The sequence below is a fragment of the Monopterus albus genome, unplaced genomic scaffold (assembly GCF_001952655.1).
Source record: "Monopterus albus unplaced genomic scaffold, M_albus_1.0 scaffold199.1, whole genome shotgun sequence".
In the NCBI taxonomy this organism is placed as follows: domain Eukaryota; kingdom Metazoa; phylum Chordata; class Actinopteri; order Synbranchiformes; family Synbranchidae; genus Monopterus; species Monopterus albus.
This window is the reverse complement of record NW_018128079.1, coordinates 799674-809697: the sequence shown is the minus strand read 5'-3', so window position 1 is coordinate 809697 and position 10024 is coordinate 799674. Positions and strand designations below refer to the sequence as shown.

General features: G+C 44.4%; 1 pseudogene; it reads right to left on the bottom strand.

Annotated features, from left to right (window-relative positions):
- Positions 1-1921: 1921 nt before the first annotated feature.
- Positions 1922-2937, bottom strand: LOC109970480 (olfactory receptor 13G1-like; annotated as a pseudogene).
- Between the last annotated feature and the right edge of the window lie 7087 nt (positions 2938-10024).

The following is a 10024-nucleotide window of genomic DNA, read 5'->3' as shown; positions in this document are numbered from 1 at the left end:
AATGGAGGTGGAGAATATGGTCCACTCGGACTCAGTATCTCCAGCCTCCCCTGGGATCTGGTCAAAGCTCTGCCGGAGGCGGGAGTTGAAGATCTCTCTGACAGGGGATTCTGCTAAACGTTCCCAACAGACCCTCACAATACGTTTGGGTCTGCCGAGTCTGTCCAGCTTCCTCCCCCGCCATCGGATCCAGCTCACCACCAGGTGGTGATCAGTTGACAGCTCCGCCCCTCTCTTCACCCGAGTGTCCAAGACATACGGCCAGAGGTCAGATGAAACAACCACAAAGTCGATCATCGACCTCCGGCCTAGGGTGTCCTGGTGCAATGTGCACTAATGGACACCATTAAGCTTGAACATGGTGTTTGTTATGGACAAACTGTGGCCGGCACAGAAGTCCAATTACAAAACACCAAGAACTAAGTGGCAGGAGTCACAGTAACAGTCGACGAGGCCACTCAGGAGGACAGCCCCCGAGGCAGGGAGGTGAGCCCGACTATATCTAGCCGGTACCTCTCAACCTCCAGCACAAGCTCGGGCTCCTTCCCCACCATTGAGGTGACATTCCATGTCCCCAGGGCTAGTCTTCATGTCCAGAGATCAGGTCGTCGGGGCCCCTGCCTTCGACTGCTGCCCAATCCACTGTGCACCGGCCCCTTACGGATCCTCCTGTAGGTGGTGGGCCCACGGGAGGAAAAGTGGAGGTCTGCTCTGGAAAGAAGAGGAATGCAAGTCAGTCTTGGTAAGACAGAATACATGTCTATGAATGAGAGGGAGTGAGGTGGAACAGTGAGGTTACAGGGGGCTGAGGTCAAGAAGGTGCAGGAGTTTACAGTAGAGGATGCTGATGATAGAGTTAGGTGGAAACAGATGATTTGCTGTGGCAACCCCTAACGGGAACAGCCGAAAGAAGAAGAGGAAGATTTTTAATTGTTATTGTAATACTCATTTCAGCCATAATGGTGTACCGCTGCATGTTCTAAATTGGGAGCTGCAGACTAAATAGGAGTAATTATTAATAAAAACAAGATACAGTTATTCTTATCTTATCTGATCCTCATGCAATCATCTTTTCTCCTTTTTATATCCCTCTCTTTTAGTCTTTTGCCAATTTTCCTTTTTGCTTGTTCCTCTTCTTATTCTTTCTTGACCATAACTTGTATTTTATCTGTACCCAGTGGATTTTGTTCAGTAAGGGGCCAGAAGTAACATTCATAGCTACAGTATGAGCTTTTCATATCAACACTATCACTTGTCCTTTTGTGTAGGATGTTCTTAGGTAAAGGATGTATGTGTACATGTGAAACAGCTTAAATAATTTTACAGTGTAGGACTAGACTGACATCGTGTCCTCTCTATTCACTGGCAGCCTGAAAATATCTTCTGATACAGAACTGAGGCAATTAAATTTTAGTAATTTGTTAATCTGTGGATTTCTAATTTTTCAAATATATTAGTAGACTGTGTAGTGTAGTGATTCATGCTGTGTCTTGTTAATGGTCCAGTTTGTAAAGAAAACATTAATACACTAGAGGGGAGGCACTCATCATAATCTCATTATCTAGACTGTATCACTCTTTGTGGATGAAAACTTTTGTTCCTCGTTTTATTAGTTTCTCATATAGCAGAAGTGAAACTAAAGCTGCTGCAATTTAAATGTGATGAGGCAGGACATAAGTATGTAAAAGAAATCATTCAAGCCTTAAACGTACAATAGTTCAATGGAAATCTTACACATTCAGTATCATTTAGAAATACTGGAAATTACTAAAACTGTAGAAAACCAGAAAATACATTATGAATGTTTTAAAATAAGAGAGTTGTACACCATTTTTATTTATTATGACCGCTGGCAGAGTCCTCATTTTCCTAAAATTAACATGTTTTTCCTTTGCTCCCCCTGTACACAAACATTTCTTGCCTACATTTTCATTGTTACACCTCTCCAAGCTCTTTTCCTATGTTGATTTGTGCCAATTTTAGTTTTTCTTACCAGTGCCAGGGCTCTGTTTCTGATCTCTTTGGTTTTCAAAGAGTATACCATAGGATTGATGCAGGGTGGGGTGCAAGATGCCAGAGACATGCTTAGAAATGGCTGGTCCTCATCAATGAAATGCAGGTAAAGTTCAACATTAAAAATGGTAATGAGAGGAATGAAAAATACAGCAACAAGGATGATATGTTCAGTGCAAGTAGCCAAAGCTTTAACTCGACTGTCTAAAGATTTCATCCTGAACACGGTCACCAGGATGCTGACATAAGACAGACACATTAAAGCAAAGGGTACAACAAGAATCAAGAAAGTAAGCAAATTGGCCACAGTCCATTGCATTGTGTAATCATTACAGGAAAGTCTAAACACAGGTATATAGTCACAGAAATAACTGAACACTGTGACAGAATTGCAAAAAAACAATCAAGTCACCATACCTGTTCCAAATACACTGATTCCCAGATTAAAACACCAAGTCAAACCAATAATATAAGACATGCTCCGCAATGTGTTGATTGAGTTCTGATGCAGAGGGAAACATATTGCAATCAACCTGTCATAGGCAAGTATAGCAAGGGCAAATTACTCCAAACTCACAGAAGCATAGTAACTGTACATTTGTACAAAACACATGTTAAATGGAACAAAGTTATCCTTCATGAGAAATAATTTTATCATATTAGGAATAATACTTGTGCTTAGTCAATTACTGCGAGGTTGCCCACAGCCAAAAATTTTGGAGTGTGTAAACAATGATTAAAGACACTTACATAGATCACCAAACTGTTAGACAGCACTGTGACCATATAAACAAATGCTAGAAAGATGATGTAGACACTGATGTAGGGTAATGTCTGTAATCCAGTAATATAGAAGCCTGGAGGATGAATGATAACAGAGTCATTTAAAACAGTCCTGAGAAATGACATAGTTGAACTCCACAAGCTGTGTGTTGGAGGATGGCCTCTGCCTACAAGCTCTTCATTCTAAAGAACAGGGGAATCATATCATATTGAACATTAGACCTCAACAGAGACAATCATAATGTTCATTCCAGTTTGATGAGCATATTTCATTTCATATTAAGTTCCAACATAAAACGTAAAAGTCAGCGAGCATTGCTTACATTATGTTCTATTCAGGATTTCTTAGCAGCAGCTCTCATTGATTCTGCATCTAAAAGCAATAGGCAGACGGCTGCATGTGTGACCCCTGGACAGTGAAAGATATACTTTCCTCATCAATCCCCAAAGCTTCCCTCTGATACAGAGAAAGTCATGTTGACCCTGCTCTACTAAGTTTTAAAACACAAACACATGTAGCCTTATGAAAACAAAACAAAGTAGTATAGTTGAGATGACTTCTAACCCTGGTTTTGTGTCATTTTATTTTAACATGCTATACAACCTTAAGATATAACTATATTACAAGAAATTACAAAACGTTTTGTGATCTTAATTTTTGCAAAGTGAGGAAACAACATAGCGTTCCCTAAATGTAGAGTTACTGTAAAAGATGCCATGGTTCTAATGGGCCCAATTTATCTTGCCATCACCAGAGAATCCTGGTTAATGATCTTTGCTATAAAAAACAAACCTTTGATTGTTGAAACTTGAGGCTATTTCATCTCTGTTCCTCACATTAACAGTTCTAACAATTAGAACCTGACCTGCCATTCCAACTAAACTTTCTAACCTCCACTCCACCATCTGCCCTGCATTTAGCTCTTGTTTAATAAGGTGACAAATCTGTGTTCTAACATGCTTTTACATCATATGGATTCTGCTTTTATGTCCTAAATCTGTACATTTAAACATTGCAGGTCTCAAAAGTCTTTTAATCACTGACTTTTAACTTTGGCTAACATAGGTTGTGATGTCCTTTAGACCTTGTGAGGAACCAAGAAAGAAACATGTACTGTAATGAAACAGTGTACCCCCCTTCCCCACCCCCCATTAATGAAATAGGTAGATTTGTTTGTTTAGTTTTTTGCAAGGCACATTTTTCTGTTTGTTTCTGTAATACTCATTTCGGGCCAAAAGGTTGCACCACTGCAAGCTCAAAATTTTAAGATGCATTTAAATCAGAGTAATTATTAATTAAAACAAGATACAGTATTCTGCCTTTCTGGCTGCAAATTATCTTGTTTGAACATCTAGTTTAGTCCTTTAAGGGAAATATGTAAGCTCTAGCTAATTTTCTTGCTTTATAGTTTCCTCCAGCGGGCGAGCGTCTCCAACAGAAACTAAGTTTATATCCATTTTAGGGATACACTCAAGACATAAGATGCAACAGTTTCATGGCTTTCTTTCAAGCTCTGGTGCTCCTTGGGTTAGCATAATCAGTAAGTTTCTGGTGCTATGTTTACTCTATGTAGCATTATCTTGTGCCATTTTAATACAGTGTGTAGTTTGAGCGTTTTTACATTGACGTTAACCCATCCTGTTTCTCTCCATTTGTATTGGCAACCCCACTTTAGTATTCTGTTAGCATTTGTAACCATCTTGCTTCTGGTCTTTTATTCTCTGTTAGTACAATGTTAACTTGGTGTATCGCGACTTCTAACGACAATTTATGTATAATAAATTCGGATCACATGTTAAAACGAATATGTCCTTTATTTCTGTCTCAGTTTTACAAAAAAGGAAAAGAAAGAATAAATAGGGGTTCTACAGTAGAGCTCCAAAGAATCATTCTTCATCATCTCCGGAGTTTTACTCTGTGGGCCTCTTGTGTTTAACTCGCTGCATAAGCTAAGTGGCTGACGTTTAGCTGAGGGCAGAAGAGTAAAATGATTATCTTCACATCCAGAGCATTGTCTGGGAGCTGATTCAGTGTCGTCTAACCCTAACCCTCTCAACAGGGAGGCACTATGCAGTTTTCCCAACTGGAGGTCAGATTGCAGTGCAGATCAGTCACATCATACCGGTAGAACAGCTCAGCAGCAAGCCTAGCTGCTGCACAAGCCAGAGCCAATGCTGAAGCTGCCCGTGCTAGAGCTCTGTATGCCATACAGCAAGTGAGTATGGAGGCTGAGAAGGCACATATGGAGGCAAACCTCCACGCTCTGAAGCAAGAGGCAGAGGCTGAAGCAGCACTCACTGCAGCAATAGTTATAGAAGCTGCAGCTGCGGACTAACTTGACCTCACAGAGCCGCATGTCACAAGACATCTTGTCTCAATGACTGCTGCAATTGATCGCATGGAAGAATATGTAAAAGCCCACTTCCACGATAATGTCGACAGCAAAGAACATGCATGGGATGATGCAGAGCGCAGGCACGACATTAAAAATGGCTGTAATCTGGAGACTGACATGCAGCCGGCCACCGTATGTGCCAGGGAATCCTCCTTAAGCCCTTCACATGTGCTGCAGCATGAGAGCCCCCTGTCGTGTTCATTCAACCATATCAAAATGGAAAATGCCCGTTCTCAGTCACCACACACACGCGCTGAAACGCCAGACCTGCCTGCCTACTTCTCTCGGCGCGACCTCCTGACTGCAGCACTAACAGTGTTTGACAACAGACCAGAAATGTACACAGCCTGGAAGTCCATGTTCCACAACGCCGCAGGGGATTTAAACTTGAAATACAGTGAAGAACTTGATCTGCTCACCAAATGGCTTAGTGGTGAGTCTCTCCGACATGCCTTAAGAATTAGAGCTGTCCATATCAACAATCCCGCAGCAGGGCTGCAACGGCTGTGACAAAGGCTGGACAGAAACTATGGTTCACCGGAGGTAATTGAGGCTTCTCTGTTCAAGCGTCTAGAGAGCTTCCCCAGGGTCTCCCCCATAGACAACCACCTTTTACAGGAGCTTGCCGACCTCCTTCTGGAACTGGAAGCGGCAAAATGAAGGCTATCTACCAGGTCTCAGCTTTCTCGACACGTCGAGAGGAGTAAACCCGATAGTAGAAAAGCTCCCACATGGCCTACAGGAGTCATGGGTCAAATACGAGACAAAATACAAAAGAGACCATAATGATCACTATCCGCCTTTTTCCTGTTTTGTACAGTTTGTGAACGACCATGCCGAAATGAAAACGGACCCAAGCTCTGTGGGCCTCTTGTGTTTAGCTTGCTGCATAAGCTAAGCGGCTGATGTTTAGCTGAGGGCAGAAGATAGTTATTCTTATTTTATCTATCTGATACTTGTGCAATCATCTTTTCTCCTTTTTATGTCCCTCTCTTTTAGTCTCTTTACTCTTTTCTGTTTTGCTTGTGCCTCTTCTTATTCTTTCTTGACCATACCTTGTATTACTTGCAGTCCACATGTCGAAGTGTCCTTGGGCAAGACACTGAACCCCGAAGTTGCCCCCGATGGTTAGAGCGATCGGTTAAGTTGGCGCCGCAGATGGCTGCTTCGGTTCTGTACCGGAAACAAATTCCTTGTGTGTAACATACTTGGCCAAATAAAGGTGATTATCCTTATATTATATATATCTGTACACAGTGAATTTTGTTCACTAAGGACCCAGAAGCAAATTATTTATAACACTTGTAACTATGAGCTTTTCGTATCAACACTATCACTCGTCGTTTTGTGTAGGATGTTCTTAAGTAGAGGATGAATGTGTAAATGTGAAACAGCTTAAATAATTTTACAGTGTAGGACTAGACTGACATCGTGTCCCCTCTATTCACTGGCAGCTAGAAAATATCTTCTCATACAGAAGTGAGTCAATTAAAATTTAGGCATTTGTTAATCTGTAGATTTTGTTAGATCATGCACACACATGGAGAGGTGAGTGAGCAGAAAAGAACGGACCTAGAGGACTGACTTCGGTGCAAGCAGATTTAATCGGTGCTGTACAAATATATACAAGTGTAGTGAAAAAAACAACAGGACAAGAATATGAAGGGTAATGTCTATGAAAGCCGGGTGTCGATTAGCACAGAGTCAGTTTCTAGCAGGTTACGGTGAAGATGGGCTGAGCTGTGGAACAGAAAAAAAAGTTACTCACTGGCTGGTCGGTGGACAAGCAGAGGAGACAGAGTAGAGGATGTTTGTGAGTGGAGGCAGCTTGAAGGACTGTGCATTGACCTGACTGGTGGAGACTGGAAGGGCGACGAAGTGTATGGTCTAGGGAAGGTAGTCCATGGTTGCAGTGATGAGGAGGAGCAGGAGAGGTGTAACAAGGAACTGGGAAAAACAGGTAACAACCCAGAAAGCAAAAACAACTAGTGATATGAGAATGACACAAAGAAGAGCTAAAGCGCGGGTTGTCGGCAAGAAGCAACAACGAACTGGCAAGGGACAGGTATGTGAGCTGGGCTTAAGTAGGGTGAAGGGCTAAGTGAATGCAGCTGGTGTTGATTAAGGAATCTGTGGCAGGTGTGCGATGTGACGTAATCAGGAACCAAAAACAAAGAGAGGCAGGTGCAGCTGAGCAAACCTGACAGGAATCCCCAAAGGATGGATGCCAGACAGACAAAAAACACCATCCCAGGGAGGGAGGTGGGGGCCACCAGAAGGCGGGCATCACCGGGGCCCCCCCGGTTTGCCCAGATGGGCCCTGTAGAAGGTGGTCAACAGGTCGGGGTTGAGGATAAAGGAATGGGGAATCCAGGACTGTTCCTCTGGACCATAGCCCTCCCAGTCCACCAGGAATTGGAAACCCTGGCCCCTAGGGCGGACATCCAGGATCTGCCGGACAGTGTAGGGCAGACCACCATCCAACTCCAGGGCAGGTGGAGGTGGAGCCAGTGGAGGACAGAGGGGACAGAGGGGACTGGAGGAGACGGGTCTGACCTGTGAAACATGGAAAATAGGGTGTATACGGAGGGAATCAGGGAGCTTGAGTTTGATTGCAGTGGGATTTATTATTTCCTGGATGGTGAAGGGCCCCAGGAACCGAGGTGATAGTTTGGGGCATGCGCCCTTAATGGGGATGTGAGCAGAGGAGAGAACGGCGATGCTGGTTTCAGCGGTGGATAGGAGAGGGGCTTGGTAACTGAGGGATGCTTGGAAGGGAGAGATACCAGTGGCGGAGCTAGAGAGGGTGTTGTGGGTGTATTCCACCCAAGGCAACAAAAAACTCCAGTCTTCAGGTGAAGTACTGGTTACGCAGCGGAGTGCGTTTTTCAGTTCCTGGTTCAACCGTTCAGCTTGAACATTGGTTTGTGAGTGGTAACCAGATGAAAGGCAGGGACGGGCCCCGATGACTGTGCAGAAGGTGGACCAGATGTGTGATGTGAACTGTGGACCATGGTCAGACGCGGTGTTTATGGGAGTGCCGTGAATGCAAAAAATGTGTTGAACCAGGAACATGGTCCGTGTCAAGTGCTGTGGGGAGTTGTGGAAGAGCAAGGAAATGAGTGCCTTTCGAAAAATGGTCGACGATGGTAAGAATGACTGTGTTGCCGGTGACGAAGTCTAGAGCTAAGTATGTGAGACCAGGGCCGGGTGGGTGTGGTCAGCAGTCGAAGAAGGTCCGCAGGTGACTGATGGAGGGATTTAGACTGCGTACAGGGAGCACAGGCTGCCACCTACTTCCTGGCATCTTTTTCTAGGGTGGGCCACCAGAAGTAATATTTCAGGAGTAATGGTCTGGGGTTCAGTCTTTTGGCAGACTGGAGGTAGGCCAGACTAAAAAAGGTTGGTCGGCACCTTCAAGGAGGTGCCGCCATTCCTCCAATACCATCTTAAGGGTGAGCAATTCTCTGTTACCCACATCATAGTTGCACACGGCCAGGGTCAACCGTCAGGAGAAGAATGCACAGGGGTGCAGGGTGTAGTCTCCCTTGGACCACTGAGAGAGGACCCTCCTACCCTCGTGTCCGATGCGTCCACCTTGACCACGAACTACCTCGAGGGGTTGGGTTGGAGGAGTACAGGAGCAGTGGTGAACCAGCGTTTGAGTTCCTGGAAGGCCTGCTCAGCTGTCCTGGACCATGCAAACTTTACCTTGGTTGAGGTGAGCTGTGTAAGGGGGGCAGCCACCGTGCTGTAGTTCTTAATAAAGCAATGGTAGAAGTTTGCAAAGCCCAGGAAGAATTGCAGGTCCTTCACACATGTGGGAGTGGGCCAATCGGTGACTGCAGTAATTCTAGAGGGATAGGCATAGAGTCTTCCCTGTTCAACAATGAACCCCAGAAACACCACGGCGGCGGAGTGGAAGACGCACTTCTCCACTTTGACGTACAGACGGTTTTCCAGGAGCCAAAGAAGGACTAGGTGTACATGCTGGATGTGCTCTGGAAAACCGCCGGGGCATTGGTGAGGCCAAAAGGCATCACCAGGTATTCAAACTGCCCAAGTGGGGTCTTGAAGGCACTCTTCCACTCATCGCCTTCCCGTACCCGCACCAGGTGGTAGGCGTTCCTGAGGTCCAACTTGGTGAAGACTGCTGTGCCCTGGAGAGACTCAAAAGCAGAGGAGAAGAGAGGTAATGGATATTTGTTCTTAACTGACATAGCATTTAGACCACGGTAATCTATGCAAGGACGGAGGCCACCATGCTTCTTCCCCACAAAAAAGAACCCTGCACCCAGGGGTGAGGAAGAAGAACGGATCATACCGGCATGTCGTGGGGTTTCGATGTACTCTTCCAGAGCCTGACGTTTGGGTTTCGAGATGTTGAACATTAGACCTCAACAGAGACAATCATAGAGTCCATGCCATGAGCATATTTCATTTTATATAAAATATATTCTCAGTAAGTTCCAACATAGAAAATATAAGTCAGTCAGCATTGCTTACATGATGTTTTCTTCAGGATTTCTTAGCAGCAGCTCTAATTGATCCTGCATCTAAAAGCAGTAGGCAGACGGCTGCATGTGTGACCCCTGGACAGTGAAAGATATACTTCCCTCATCAATCCCCAAAGCTTCCCTGTGATACAGAAAAAGTCATTTTGACCCTGCTCTATTAAGGACATTAATTTGATCCCTGGAGAACATCTGATTATTCTCTTCTTGTGCTCAAAACAAACATCTAATTATGATTCAGTAAGTTTGAGCATCTTACACCAATTCTTTTAAAACACAAACACATGCAGTGTAGTTCCCCCGAGGCATATGCTGACA